The sequence below is a fragment of the Grampus griseus genome, assembly GCF_964374135.1.
Source record: "Grampus griseus genome assembly, chromosome: 13".
Classification (NCBI taxonomy): domain Eukaryota; kingdom Metazoa; phylum Chordata; class Mammalia; order Artiodactyla; family Delphinidae; genus Grampus; species Grampus griseus.
Window position 1 is genome coordinate 86989240 of NC_139007.1, and position 13718 is coordinate 87002957.

General features: G+C 61.4%; 1 long non-coding RNA gene across 1 annotated transcript; it reads left to right on the forward strand.

Moving 5' to 3' along the window:
- Window positions 1-6588: 6588 nt before the first annotated feature.
- Window positions 6589-11410, forward strand: LOC309831719. Its single transcript, XR_014297630.1, has 3 exons — window positions 6589-6766; window positions 10230-10304; window positions 11072-11410. It is a non-coding gene; the product is annotated as an uncharacterized lncRNA (long non-coding RNA).
- Window positions 11411-13718: the final 2308 nt, after the last annotated feature.

A 13718-nucleotide genomic window follows, 5' to 3' on the forward strand; every position in this document is an offset into this window, starting at 1 on the left:
GAAGCACATGAAAAGCTGCTCAACATCACTAATTATTAGAGAAATGCAGATCAAAACTACAATGAGGTATCACCTCACACCAGTTAGAATGGGCATCATCAGAAAATCTACAAACAGCAAATGCTGGAGAGGGTGTGGAGAAAAGGGAACCCTCTTGCACTGTTGGTGGGAATGTAAATTGATACAGCCACTATGGAGAACAGTATGGAGGTTCCTTGAAAAACTAAAAATAAAATTACCATATGACCCAGCAATCCTACTACTGGGCATATACCCAGAGAAAACCGTAATTCAAAAAGACACATGCACCCCAATGTTCACTGCAGCTCTATTTACAATAGCCAGGTCATGGAAGTAACCTAAATGCCCATTGACAGACGAATGGATAAAGAAGATGTGGTACGTATATACAATGGAATACTACTCAGCCATAAAAAGGAACAAAATTGGGTCATTTGTAGAGACGTGGATGGAGCTAGAGGCTGTCATACAGAGTGAAGTAAGTCAGAAAGAGAAAAACAAAAATTGTATATTAACTCATATATGTGGAGCCTAGAAAAATGGTACAGATGAATCAGTTTGCAGGGCAGAAAGTGACACAGATGTAGAGAACAAACATATGGACGCCAAGGGGGGAAAGCGGGCGGTGGGATGAATTGGGAGATTGGGATTGACATATATACACTAATAGGTATAAAATAGCTAACTAATAAGAACTGCTGTATTTAAAAAATAAAATAAAATTCAAAACAAAAAACCACTCGCGTCTTCTGAGCCGGGTGGGTGCTCAGGTGGGAAGCGGCCACCTGCTGAGAGTCTGTGGTTCCGGGTCTGGGGGGAGGGCCACCCCTGCACTGGGCCCTCCTGAGGGCTGCTGCCCCGGGACCCCTTCTCTGTGCAGCCTGCCTTTCTCTGGATGAGAGAAAGCATCCTCTAGCATGAGATGGACCTGCCAAGAATGTTCTAGAAATGAAGCTTCTGAACCATAAGCCCGTAAGGAACAGATGTCACAAAACAACACAGGAAAACCATTCAGCAATACTGGTAGGTGGACAAACGTCAGTCATGCCGACCCAAAGAACACATCTTACATGATTCCATGAAATGTCCAGAAGGGGCAACATCCACAGAGACAGGAAGCAGGTGTGCGATGCCTGGGGGGAGGAGCCTGCACACGGCGTGGGGACGTGCCACAGTCAGATGGTGGAGGCTGCACAGTCATAAGTTTACCAAAACTCACTCAATTGTTCACTGAAAATGAACGTATTTTACAGTATGTAAATCCTACCTCAATAAGGCTACTAAAATACATGTTATAAAATAGTAGAAACCCACAAAAAGTCATCAGTCAATGGCACAGAATGCAATGCAACCATCTGCCGGAAATGCCCCTTCCAGCAGGTGTGTGTGTGCGTGTGCGTGCGCACACGGGCGTGTGCACGTGTGAGTGCCCTGATGACAGGCTCTCCTGCACCGTCAGTACCGCGTGTGGACCCTTCCCCGTGTGCCTCGCCTGCCCTTTACGGAGCCAGTTCTGATGGCCGCAATGGCCCATTTTAGGGAGTTCAGGGGTCTTAGTTAGCGGTCGGGGAGGGGAGGCCCGCCTGCCTTCCGCCCCACCGCTACGCCCACGTGCACTTTGCCCGCCCCCTCTGGTGCTCCTCCGGCCTGACCCATCTGGCGTTCAGTGAAGAGCCCATCCCAGCCCAGCCGCCCTGGGCCATTCTCACACCGCTTCTTAAAGTGCTTCTTTTATTGTCACCTTTCCTGAAAAGGTGGTTGGCCAGATGCAGCGTATTTTGCTCATTTTATCCGTAGGGAACGTGAGGCACAGAGAACCAAATGCTGTGCAGGGCCCCTGGCTACAGCGTCTCTAAGAACCCCCCCAGAGTCACGTGACAAGTGCTCATTCGCACGGACACGTCCAGGGTGACTCCCGCACTCAGGAATGACAGACGTCAGCGTTTGGGGAAGCGCAGGAGTCTGACTGCCGTTGGGAGTTGCAGGTGGGTGCGGAGTGCTGGGGGGTCCCTGATGTGCCTCTGCTGGGCGACGGGAACTGAGGACCCCTCACAGCGCCAGCCTGGTGACGGAGACACTGGAGGGGTCGCCCCGCGGGTGTCCAGGGCCCGGGTGCCTGTGGGGCTGAGAAGAGCCGGCCCAGAGGAGAGGCTAGGCGGCTGGAGCGCTGCCTGCTGCCCACGCAGGCGGGCCATGCTGCGTCTGCCGCCCCCTCCACCTCTTGACCTCCATTAAAACCCAGGGCCCAAGAGCAGGGTGCGGGGCGGCGTGCAAGCCCATCGTCCACCCCTTGGTGCGCCAGCTGCTTTTCCTCCAGCTGACAGCTGGCCAGGGTTCCAAAGCGACGCCCTGCGGGGAGTAGCGCCTGGCGACGGGGAGTAGCGCCTGGCGAACTCCTCATTTGCCAACAGCAAGTGCTGGCACCGGCCCCCCCGCCCCCCCCACCGCCACGCAGTTGGAAGCAGGGCTCCCGGGCTCACCTGCCACCCACAGGCCTCACACGGCACATCGCAGGGCGCCTCTGGGCCCTACTCTCAGGCTAAGATCCAGGGACACGATGGTGACAGACAAAGAAAGGAAGGGGGCCGAGGGACCGCGTTAGCGGACACAGTGGGACGAGGGCCAGACCCACCACAGCTACAGGAGCACCAGGCCCCCGGCCCCTGGGGAGGGACCTCCCAGCACTCACCGGAGACCGCTGCCCCCAGGCTGTGCTCCCATGTCCCTCTCACGCAACTCTCTAAAACCAAGCCACCCAGTAACTCGCCCTGGCACCGCAGCTCCTGCCGGGTCCCCCAGTCCAGCCGGGGAGCTGCTGTGAGCGAGGGAACCTGCTTCTGGGCTCGCTCCCTGGGCCTGATGCCAGTGCGACAAAGCTCCCGGGTCCACTGCCCGTTTGTGGGGCACCTGCGTTGTTAGTGTCCACGCAGCTCCCAGGAAGAGGAGGCACGAAAACGAGAGCTTGGGGCAGAGAAGCGTATCTCAAGGATGTGTGCCTTTCTCGTGTGTTCTAGAATGGTTTCTATTTCAGAGAAATGAATCATAGCGAACAAAATTCTATGAAGTCAGAAAATTAGCCAACCTAGTTGAACAAGAAATTAAATAAATGAATTAACCCGAACAGTAAAGGCATCTGAGAAGCACGGCGGGAAGGACAGTGAAACTGTCAGATCGTGGGAGGGGCTGCCCTGTCCCCGCGTCCCTGGGCGCAGAGATGGATCTGGAAGAATTTGCTGAGACATGGGAACACGTAAGGGCCGACCGTGTAGGGCGTGGACATGGCTGGGGGCCCGTTTGGGCCCCGGAGTTCGGGCTCAGCAGGTCTGGACGCCCACACTAGGGTGTGGGCTGGCAGCAGGAAGTCCGCCGGCGCCCGGCCCCCATGGGGACACACTGGGGGGCAGCAGAGTGAAACACCTCTTCCGTGAAACCCGAGTCCTTCCTAGTCTTTAATATAAATCAACTCATGTGTTACGTGTGACACTTTATTTTCAAGACTCCCTAAGCCAGGGTCTCCCACACTTGCCCTGAAGCCCTGTGGAGGGGATGAGGACAGGGGGTGTCCGGGGACCTTCACCCCAAGCAGCAGGTGAGGCGGCGGCCAGCCGGCAGCCCCAGAAAGGACTACGGTGGCTGGTGAGGTCAGCTGGCTCACGTGTTCAATTTGCCTTGGCAAGATTTGAAGGAAACTTCTATTTCAGGCCTCTGCTTCTTCCCCCGGGAAACAGCCTGTCCCAGGACCACCAGCCCCTACGGACGTCAGATTAAAACAAGCCCGTCACACTGCTGCTGCCACCGTCACCGGGCCGGGAATGGAGCTGAGTAGGAAATATCGGAGCGATGCGTGTAGCAAAGATTCCTTAAATCTGCACCCCGGGCTGGGACGCGTGCTGTGTTTGTGCTTCACGAGTGTGAAAACCTCATAACCCCTGGATTAAGAAAGCCCAAGGCAGCAAATGCTCACAACGTGCCCTGAACGCGCTGCGCCTTCCCGTGGGCTGCAGGAGGACGAAGCCCGCAGGAAGGGGGAGCGTGGGTGGAGGTGTGTGCGGTGCCCCGCATCAGCAAGGCTCCCCGGAAACAGACTGCGCTTGTCCCGGCCCCAAGAAGCCATCCCCGTCCCCCGCCCCCAGGAAACGCTCCCCCACACACAGGAGCCACACCCTCCCTCTGCGTCAGTCCCAGCTCCAGTCACTGTGCCCTTTAGATGACTACAGTGCACAGCCCTGCAGAAACAAAGCAGCCTCCCGGGACCCAGCTCTGTAAGGCAGAGGGACACAAGGTCTCGAACCTGAGAGGCAGCCCCTGAGGCCACAGCCTCGTTTCTCCCCGTCTGAGGGGAGCGGGGCCCCTGCGACAGGGTGGTGCCCACCACAAGGTCGAGGCGAGCTCACTCCTGCCAAGGGCTTGAGTTCACGGAAAGAAGGAGGTGCGAGCAGCCCCATGAGATACGCCTCCGCAGCTCCCACCTCATTACAGGGCTGACTCGGGGGACGGTCACCCTCCGGCAGAGACCACGGCCACGCGCTGAGCATGCGCAGACGGGGCTGCAGAGCCGCCTCTGGTCTTAGGGGGCTGGATGCGAAGGCTGGGAGTGAGGCCACAGCTAAGGTCCCACTGGGCAGGGGGCTGGGGACGGGCCCTGTCCTCCCCGGACCGACGCACACAGGGCTGTGGTCAGCGGTGCCTGTGAATGAACGCAGAAAGCCTGCGGGGCCCAGGGGGACGGTACGTGGGCTCCGAGGCTGGGCGGGGTGCTGAGGAAGCTGATGTGAGGCCGAGGCAGGAAGCCTGTCCTGCAGGACGCTTGTCATTTGCAGGGACTCCGGCGAAGGTTTCGAGTCTTCTGCAGAGAACAAGGGACGCGTGGCCCGGCCCTGAAGACCATGACAACGGGATGTGGGAAACGCAGGGGGGCTGCCGCTGCTCCAGCAAACCTGCTCCCTGACCTTCCATGGCTCCCAGCCGCCCAGCGCCCCTCCCCCTCCAGACACCACCTCCCCAGAACAGCGTATCACTCGAAATCTCCGCCTGGCGCGGTGGATGGGGGTAACTTCGAACATCAGGAAGATGTAAAGGTCACATCAGTTAGGAAAAGAGGGCTCCCTGCCGTTAGGGGTGAACCTCGCCCCCAGCCGGGGCCCCAGTCCTGGATGGAGCCTGTGGCGGTGTGCTCACTGCGCCCTCCTGTCATCCTCCCAACCCCCCACCTCCTTGCTCAGGCCCCGCCCCCCGTCTTCCTGCAGCTGCCTCGGACCTCCCCTCCCCCCCCCAGCTGGGACTGTGTTATTTCAGGGGAGCGGGTGCTGGGGGGACTGCCCGTCCCAGCATCTCTGGTCACAGTCCCCTGAGCCGCCCTGGAGCACATCCCCACCCCCATTTTCCATCTCATCCCTGCATTCCCACCACTGAGTTGGGTCTCATCTCACCTCTCACTGTGAGAGCTGCGCACACCAGCGGGGCTCCTGCCAGCAACAAGGCGGGGAACCCTAAGCCCAACCCCTCTGAGGCACAGAACGGGACAGCTGGGGCCAGCGTGGGGGGAGCGGTCCTGAGGCCCTCAGTTACTTTCCCCCTAATGTCAGCTCTCCTTGGGTCACGTCACTTAAAGGGGTGAAGCAAGACACTGTCCTCGTACCCCCTCCATTTTGGTAGGGTCTCCCCTGTGGATGGGATGGTGGCCCCGTCACCCGCTGGGGCCCTCCACCCCTCCTGCACCGGGCTTTAAATTGTGCGCCCAGAGCACAGACTTGGAAATTGGGAACGGGGCAGGGAGCGTGGGTCACAGACAGACGGAGGGTGTTGGCGGTGGACAGAATTTGGTGTTTGCAGAAACCACCCCCGCCGCCGCAGGACGGCAGGGCTGGGGTGTCCCTGGGGAGAGCTGGCTCTGAGTCACGCTGATGGCCCCCCCCATCTTATGACAAGCTGGGGGCAAGGACTTCCTTGTTCCCATTGCAGGGATAAGAGCACTGAGGCTGGAGGAGCCGGGGGCTCGTCCAAAGGCTGCAGCTGTTACTTGGCTGGGCACACTGGGGCTTGTTCCAGTTTGGGACTCGGGGTTCTGCTGCTCCAGCTGTAACCTCCTGTCGCGGTCACCAGCTCCGTAAGGTCAGCAGAGGAGCCCTGGGGTTGCCCTGCATCAACCCTCAGTCTTGCTCTGGGGCGACCCAGGATGGGAGGAGGGAGTGCAGGAAAGGACAGGACTCGGCCAGTTACTACAGCTGGGCAGTGGCCCAGGCCCCACCCCCAGCTCCCGTTTCCCCCTTCTGCCCCGAGAGCAGATTCTTGGATTTCCCTCCCCGCCAGCCTCCTCTCTGTGCTGAATTGCCATGACTGTGAACTTAGGAACTAGAGCCCCTATGCCCCCAACACGCCCAGAAGAGCGAAACCTCCTCTCTGTGCTGAACTTGCCATGACTGTGAACTTAGGAACTAGAGCCCCTATGCCCCCAACACGCCCAGAAGAGCGAAGCTGGCTGTGCACAGGTGGCACTTTGCCCGGCCGTGTGGAGCAGAGGGCAAGGGCTTTGGGGAGCAGCTCAGTACCCACGCTTGCAGCCCTGGCCAGTGGGCGGCCGTGCACGCAGCTCAGCTGCAGGAGCGCCTGCCTTCGACCCCGTCTAGCGAAGCTGACTTCTTCCCAATTGTGAGTGGTCCAAACCAAGGTGCCTGTGACGTATTTGTCTGTCTGCTGCTGGGTGACTCGTTTCTGCTCCTCGAGGCCTGCCTGCCGGCTCTTCTGGGTAAGCGCCTACCCTCGCTGGGAGCCCACGCTGTCCCACTGCTCTGATGCACAGGGACACTGGAGCTGCAGCTCAGCAGAAAGACACACTTTGGAAAGTACAGTGGATTTTGGCAAAAGGCTGTCCAGGTGCCAGGGCCACACGCTGGGGCTGTCTCCCTTGGGAGGCCGCGCGGGGCAGGGAAGGTGCTGACACCGGCGCCAGGCTACGGGTTCCACCCCGGACTGGCCACTGGCAGCGGGGTGACGTGGGGAGGGGTCCCCGAGTCTCCGCACCTCCGCAGATCCTGTGCTAAGAGACCTGGCGGGCGCGGGGCAGAGGGGCGAGATGGGGACGGCCCACCCCACACGGAGGGGGTGTGCGGCTGACACTCGCCGTGGACGGTGGCAGGAAAGCAGACCTGTCCAGTGCGTTTTATTGCTTCTTTTGAATCCTCTACACATGGGGCAGCACATCTCACCCGCTCGGGGGAGACCCGCCCGAGGCCTCTGAGGGTCCCGTGCGGGCCGCGGAGACCCAAACGCAGACCTGGCCACAGCGGCCCTGCTCATCTGAAAGCAGGACTCTGCCCTGAAACAGGCGTGAGGACCTCGGCCAAGACAGAAGGTCACGGGACACGCGGTGCCGGCCGGGCAGCGTGGGGCAGGTCACCCCTGTGCTTGGCGGAATCCATCCCTTCATTGATCCGGGAGGCGTCTGCTGAGCCCACAGACGAGCTGCCAGGTGCCGCCCGAGTCCCTGGGAAACAAAAACAGCCCCTCAGCCACGCGCTCCGTCCCTCCCGCCCTCTGCTCTGGACAGCAGGCTTGGGAGTGGCCTGGTTTCTTTCTTCTCCCACCCCAAGTCCAGACGGTAGCAAATCCTCACGGTTTTATCATCAAACCACGCCCAGCACCTTCCGGCCACGCCCCCCTCCACTGCCTGGTCCACACCCCTCTCATCTTTAGCCTGGACGAGCGCAGGGGCTCCCAAAGTCTCCTCTCTCAGCCCCCAGCCCTGTGCTCTTAACATCTCAGCCCCCAATTCTTGCTAAAACACGGGGCAGATCACGCACTCCAGCTCAAAGCCCGAGAACGGCGCACACCTCCCACCAAGGAGAGACCGGAGTCCTGAAAGTTACCTCGGCCTTCAAGCCCCTGGACCTTGGCCTGTGTCCCCTTCAGAACTCAAGGCCGTGGCCATCACACGCCCCCCCTCCTTGAGAACTCAAGGTCATGGCCATCCGGCCATCCCACATACCACCCCCCGCCCCCTTCTCCGGGCCTGAAGAGAAGCCCTGTCAGTGGCGGTGGACCAGTGCACTTGGTATTACACTTGGCCACGACCAAACCCATTTCCTAGGCGGAAGTGTCACTGTAGACCCTGACAAGGATCCTTCCAAGTTTATAGGTCTGTCTGACTTTTACAAGGTGGCTCAGGTTCCCTGGACCAACCCCAAGGTTTCCATCTGCTCAAGGTCACAGCAGTACCCGAGAAATGTAAACCAAGGTGGACTGAGGCTTTTCTCAGAACCGCCAATGGATTCTCAGGTCGGAGAAGCACATCAGGGCATTCAGAGGCCAAAAGGTCTTTGGAAGTCTTTGGAGATGCTGTTAAGGGCACGTGTTGGGAGTGGAATTCACGAGATCTGGACCCTCCCTCATGAGACACTCGGAACAGCCACCTAAAGTGTTGCTCTTCCAGAACTTTCTGCTTCTTCGCTTAGGAAGCTGAGTTCTGGGGCTGGGGGATCCAACACATAAGCTCCTCTTGTTGGCGGGTGGAGTGAAACGAGGCTGTTGTCTCATGTGTCGTGTGCTGTGACCTCAGCGCCCCTCGTTCAGTGTAAGAGGTGCGTGTGCTCTACAGACGCGTGTCCTCACCAGCCACTTGCTGGCAGGGGACCTTGGCGAGCTAGCTAACCCCTCCCACTCAGGAGTCCCTGAACCCCTCCCTGCTCAGCAGAGCCTGACCTTCGCCTGACACCGCCTCCTGCCCCTTCCCAGCAAGGTTCCACCTCCGGGGAGCCTGGCTGAGACCTCACATTTGCACTTTCATACTTTCTTTAAATATAATGCATTTTACATTTCACTTCTGTATATTTACACTTTAAACTTTTGCAAACGCTTTTCTATACGCCGTCCCGTAAGACAAAAGGGGCAAGAGAAGCGCCCAGGAACAGAACCAATCACCGAGACCAGAACCGAGACACCCGGCCGGTGCTGCTCTCACCCTGCCTCCACAGGGCTAGCCAGGCCAGGGGCCTCCCAGCCCGGATGCCCGGGCGGGTCCTCCGTGTGTTCTGAGGGGCCCTGGCTCGCTCTGGACCAGAGAAGTCCTGAGTGCAGACCTCCCCGAGGTGCACAGAGGGGCAGAGCCTCCCCAGCCCCTGCAGCAGGAAATGAGGCGTCCTGCAATTCCCGAGAGAATGAACAAGACGGCTCTAGTGAAAGGGGACGGCGCCTGCTTCTCCTCGACTTCACGTTATGAGTTTACAAGCCAGGGGTGGAAGCTTATAGACAGGGTCCTGAGCAGCAAGAAAACCGCAGACCGAGCTCCCGCACGCAGGCAGAACGCCCGGCACGCGGCACAGCGACGCCCACGTCAGCCCCTCCCTGCTGCATGACTCCCCGGGGGGACCCTTCCGCCGAGGCAGTGGCGCCCCCTGCTGAGAGCTGTCGGCGGCTGAGAAGTGGAACGAAAACCTGAGCCCGCAGCTAGGAAAGCACGGTGTTGAGGAAAGGCTGAGCCTCAGGCCAGACCGGCCCAAGCTCCAGGCGACTTTGGGCCCGTTCCCCTGGGCGCCAGGACACTGGGCCTGTACAGGCAGGCTGGCCACAGACGGGGTGCCCAGCCCGCCGGGCTCGCGGCTCCGACGCCTGGCTCTTCTGCTCGTCCTCCTGCTGCTGAGGGTGTGCGGGTCCTGACACCTGTCATATGGAGCCTCAGAACACGCAGCTCCCGGCCCTGCAGCAGCCCAGGCCCAGCGGGTCCTGACACTCGTCATATGGAGCCCCAGAACACCCAGATCCCGGCCCTGCAGCAGCCCAGGCCCAGCGGAGAAGCCGCGCTTGGTGCCTGCTTTCGGGAGACCAGGGAAGAGCCAGGGCGGGAGCCTCTGCATAGCGCGCGTCTCCAAAGACGTGACTGATCCAAGTTGCTGTTAATGCAAAGAATCGAGAACGATTTCAAATACACACCAATTTCAAACCAACAGCATCAAACCAACAGTTCCAGTTTGAAACACGCACCATTATTCATGAAACGGCGCTGGTTTAAGGGCAAAGCCGTGGTGGGCGGGAAATGGCGGGTGTGGTGACCAGTTATCCGAAGCCGACAGCCCATCCTATTTCCCAGGGAGCAGGAATGTTTTTTCCAAACCCTGGGTGTTTTCCGAGGGTGCTCCACGTGTGGGCGGGGCACAGACACCCACCCCAGAGCCCGGTCTCAGGGTCCAGCACCAGTAAACGCCCTCTCTTTCCAGAACCCAAAGGACGAATCCCGACGGCAAAACCCCTCGAAGCTGAGAGAGAGCCGCTCAGACCTAAGGAGCATCGGGGTGAGAGACGCTTGCTCTGGGGAAGAGGCGCCCTGGGAGGAGGCAAGGGAGGCCGCGGGGGCAGAGCGTCCTGGGGGACCGGGGAAGCGCCCCTGTCAGGGACCAGCTTATCTGGTTAACTAGTCACCTGGCAAGAGCTCTGGGAAAGGCGCGGATGCGGGAAGATGGACAGATGCCCGAGTGGGGGCTCCAGCACCGAGAAGAGTGGGCGTCCACTCCGCCGATGGGGCCTCATGTGCCCCGAGGACGTGCCCAGGCCGCATGGGGCAGGCCTGACGCAGTGTGGACCCCGGGGGGCCGGGGGAGTGCCCTGGCGGGTGCGGGGAGTGGCTGCTGCCTGCGAGCTTCCCAGACCTTCCTCAGGTTACGGGAGCGGGGATGGGGGGGGGGGTGCGTGGGGGGAGGGGCCTGCTCTGGCCTGGGGCCCTGACCCTGCTGCAGGTGTGCGCTGCTCGGTGCTCCCTCTGCCTGGAGGGTGAGCCCCGGGACCCCTGCGCGTTCAAAGGCAAAGTCAAGGGTCAGCCCAGGACACACAGGTCCCCAGACTGGGGAGGGTCCTGGGCCCAACCTCACGAAGCAGTGGCCTGAGGCCCACAGTGGGGGGCACCTCCTGGGGAAGCAGAGGCTTCCTACACGGGGGCCCCCGAAGGGTCTCCATCACCTTTCATGTTGCACCCAGCACGTAGCCTGCGGGGTCGCTGGGAGGGGTTCGGCCAGCAGCCCGGTGCCCCCGCCCCGAGTCCCAGCCCCTGCCTGCCGGCCCCCAGGGCTGCACTGGCTCATCGACCATGGCCCCGGAGGAGCACGTTTCACCTGTGATCGGGGTCACACACGCGTGTCGGCCCGGAGGAAGCGCGAGGCCTCCAGCGGACGCCCCACGGTGGAGGCGGCCATCGAGAGAACGTGACCACCGGCTGACCACCAGCCGGACCCAGACGCTCCGTACCCGCCCTCGGACGCAGGCTCTGCCGCCGGTTCCCGCAGGAGAGGCAGTGTCAGAGCCGCGGCTGAGGCCCTCTGGAGGTGAACTCAGCCGACCGTCAGGGCCTCCGTGTGAACTTGAGACTCTGGCGGGCGGGGTGCCCGAGATGGGCGTCGCACCCAAGTCCCTGCTTAGTAAACTTGCACCTGCCGCCCGGGTGTCTGCCTCTTTCCTGGTCTCTCCCGCCCTCCACTTACGGAGCCAACTTCAAATGCCACCCGGGAAACTCCCGAGCCTGCGAACCGGCCAGGGGCAAAGCTGGGTGGGTCGCGGTGAGCGCCGCTCCCTGAAATCGCTGTTCCCGCGTTGGGAGCGTGCGCTAGGGCTCGGGGGAAACCTTTACTTATCGGGGTCCCAGTCACGAGTTAGCTGGCCGCTCCTGAGACCCCAGGGCCCCAGCACCCGAAAGGGGCCCACAGGCCCGTGCCCAGCCTAGAGGACCACGTGCGGCCTCGTGGCTGCCCAGCCCTCGTGTGTCCGCCTGGCTGGGCCACGTAGCCGGTGTCCGGCTGCTCGGAGGGGGTTTTGGGGTGAAGTTATGGTCTAAACAGCTGACTTAAGCAAAGCCCGTGAGCCTCCGCAGTGTGGGCGGGCCGCACGCAAGCGGTCCAAGGCCTTGAGGAAAGACTGAGGTCCCTGGAGGAGGCCATTCTCCTCCAGACGGCCTTCGACTCGAGTTGCAGCGTCAGCTCTTCCTGGGTCTGCAGCCCTGCCGCCTGGCCCGCCCCGTGGATTTCAGACCTGCCCGCCACTCAGTCGCGACCCAGCCCCTCAAAATGCAGCTCTCTCCCGGAGAGCCACGACTAAACCCCCATGTTCGACACCCATTCTATTTATCTAAACCCACATTCCTGCTTCCTGGTGACGCCCCGCGGAACACACGCGGGCAGGTGGGGGGCTCCTGCACGGTCCTCTGCCCTCCTCCCTTCCAGGGCACCCCGCCTGCCGGGTCCAGGGGAGCAGACCCGTCCCACCTCCTCTCTGCCCTGTGCCACGCGCTGGCGTTTCCCTCCTTTCTCCTCCAGCCTGGCCTGTGCCGCCCACATGTCCCGCTTGGGCCAACAAAGCAGCCTGCTCCCCTGCCGCCCCTCCCTCCCTCCCTCCCTCTCCTCACAGCTGCCCAGACAGACGTCTGGAAACAGGGTGGGATGCGCCTGCCGCCCGCCCAGGGCAAGTCCTCCAAAGGCACCCCTGCCCCTCAGGGCGTCTCCCCCTGACTTGGCGCAGCGGCTGGGCTCTGTCGTCCTCCACCTCCTCCTCTCCTGCCCAGCCCCTCACCTTCTCCGCGTCCAGAATTCTACGGGGCCTTCCCACCACGGCCCGCACGGGCTGCCCACCTCAGGGTCCCCCCACCTTGGGGACCCCACCTCTGCGCCGTCCTGAGTACCGTTCTCTCCGCCTGGGATGCGCTACCTCAGGCCAAGGCCCCTTCCCACCGTCCACTGGCCTCTGGCCGCCAGCCACCTGGCACCGACCCTGTATCTCCACGGGCACGTGGACTCCTGTGTGCCAGACCTCTGTGCCCCCCGTGTCCTCGGGCTGGTCTCCCGTGCTGCGCCCCACACTTCCTAGGGCAGGTCTGTGACCGGCTGCTTCGCTGCCCCTGGGCCCAGCTGCCCGGTGCACACGCATGAGAAGCCCAGGGCCACGTCCCTCTCTCGGGAGCAGAGAACAAGCTGCAGGGTCACCCGTGGCTTCCTCTACAAGAGCAGAGGCAGGTCCGCTCAGCCCTGTGTCCTGGCAGGGGCTCGACTCGTGGCACAGGGCATGCACCTGTGAAGATCCCCTCCAAGAAAGGACTGACTTTCACCCGCTCCCCCCAGACTTTTCTCCCTGTTGGGTGGGGCTGGGAGGGAGGCACCGACAGGAGGTCTTGGCCGTGGCCTCAGGGGACGAGGAGAAAACGGCCAAGGGCAGGGTCCCCTGGGTGTCCAGGCGCACAGGCAGGCACCGCGGCCTCAGGGCTCATCCTGCCGGCGCTCAGCCTCCCTCCTGCATGTGCCGCGCTATCAGGATCACACTCTAGGTGTCCTTCCGCCAGGGTTTGGGGTCCTGGGGCCCGCGGGCACCCTGTAAACCTCTCTGCATCCTGATCCATTATGTTGTCGAGCGAAGTAACTGGAATAACGACCCCCTTGGTGATGAAAGAAGCTTAATGTCATCATCACAGTCAAGCCCGTGTGTGCAGGTGGTGCCCCAGGAACCAGCGGCCACCCAGACCCACCCAGAGGGGCTGCTGCCCATTGCCGTCAGGGGTCCCTCCACGGGTGCCTAGAGAAGGGAGCCTCAGGTGTTGGGCCCTGTCGTGCTCTGTAGACAGGACAGGGAGCATGGTCACGCAGGCCGTGTCTGGGCTTGTGTGGGGAGCAGAGGGCGGGGTCCCTGGGGCGCTGACACTGGTGTAGGGCGCGCGGCCCCCTTTCCCCACCCCC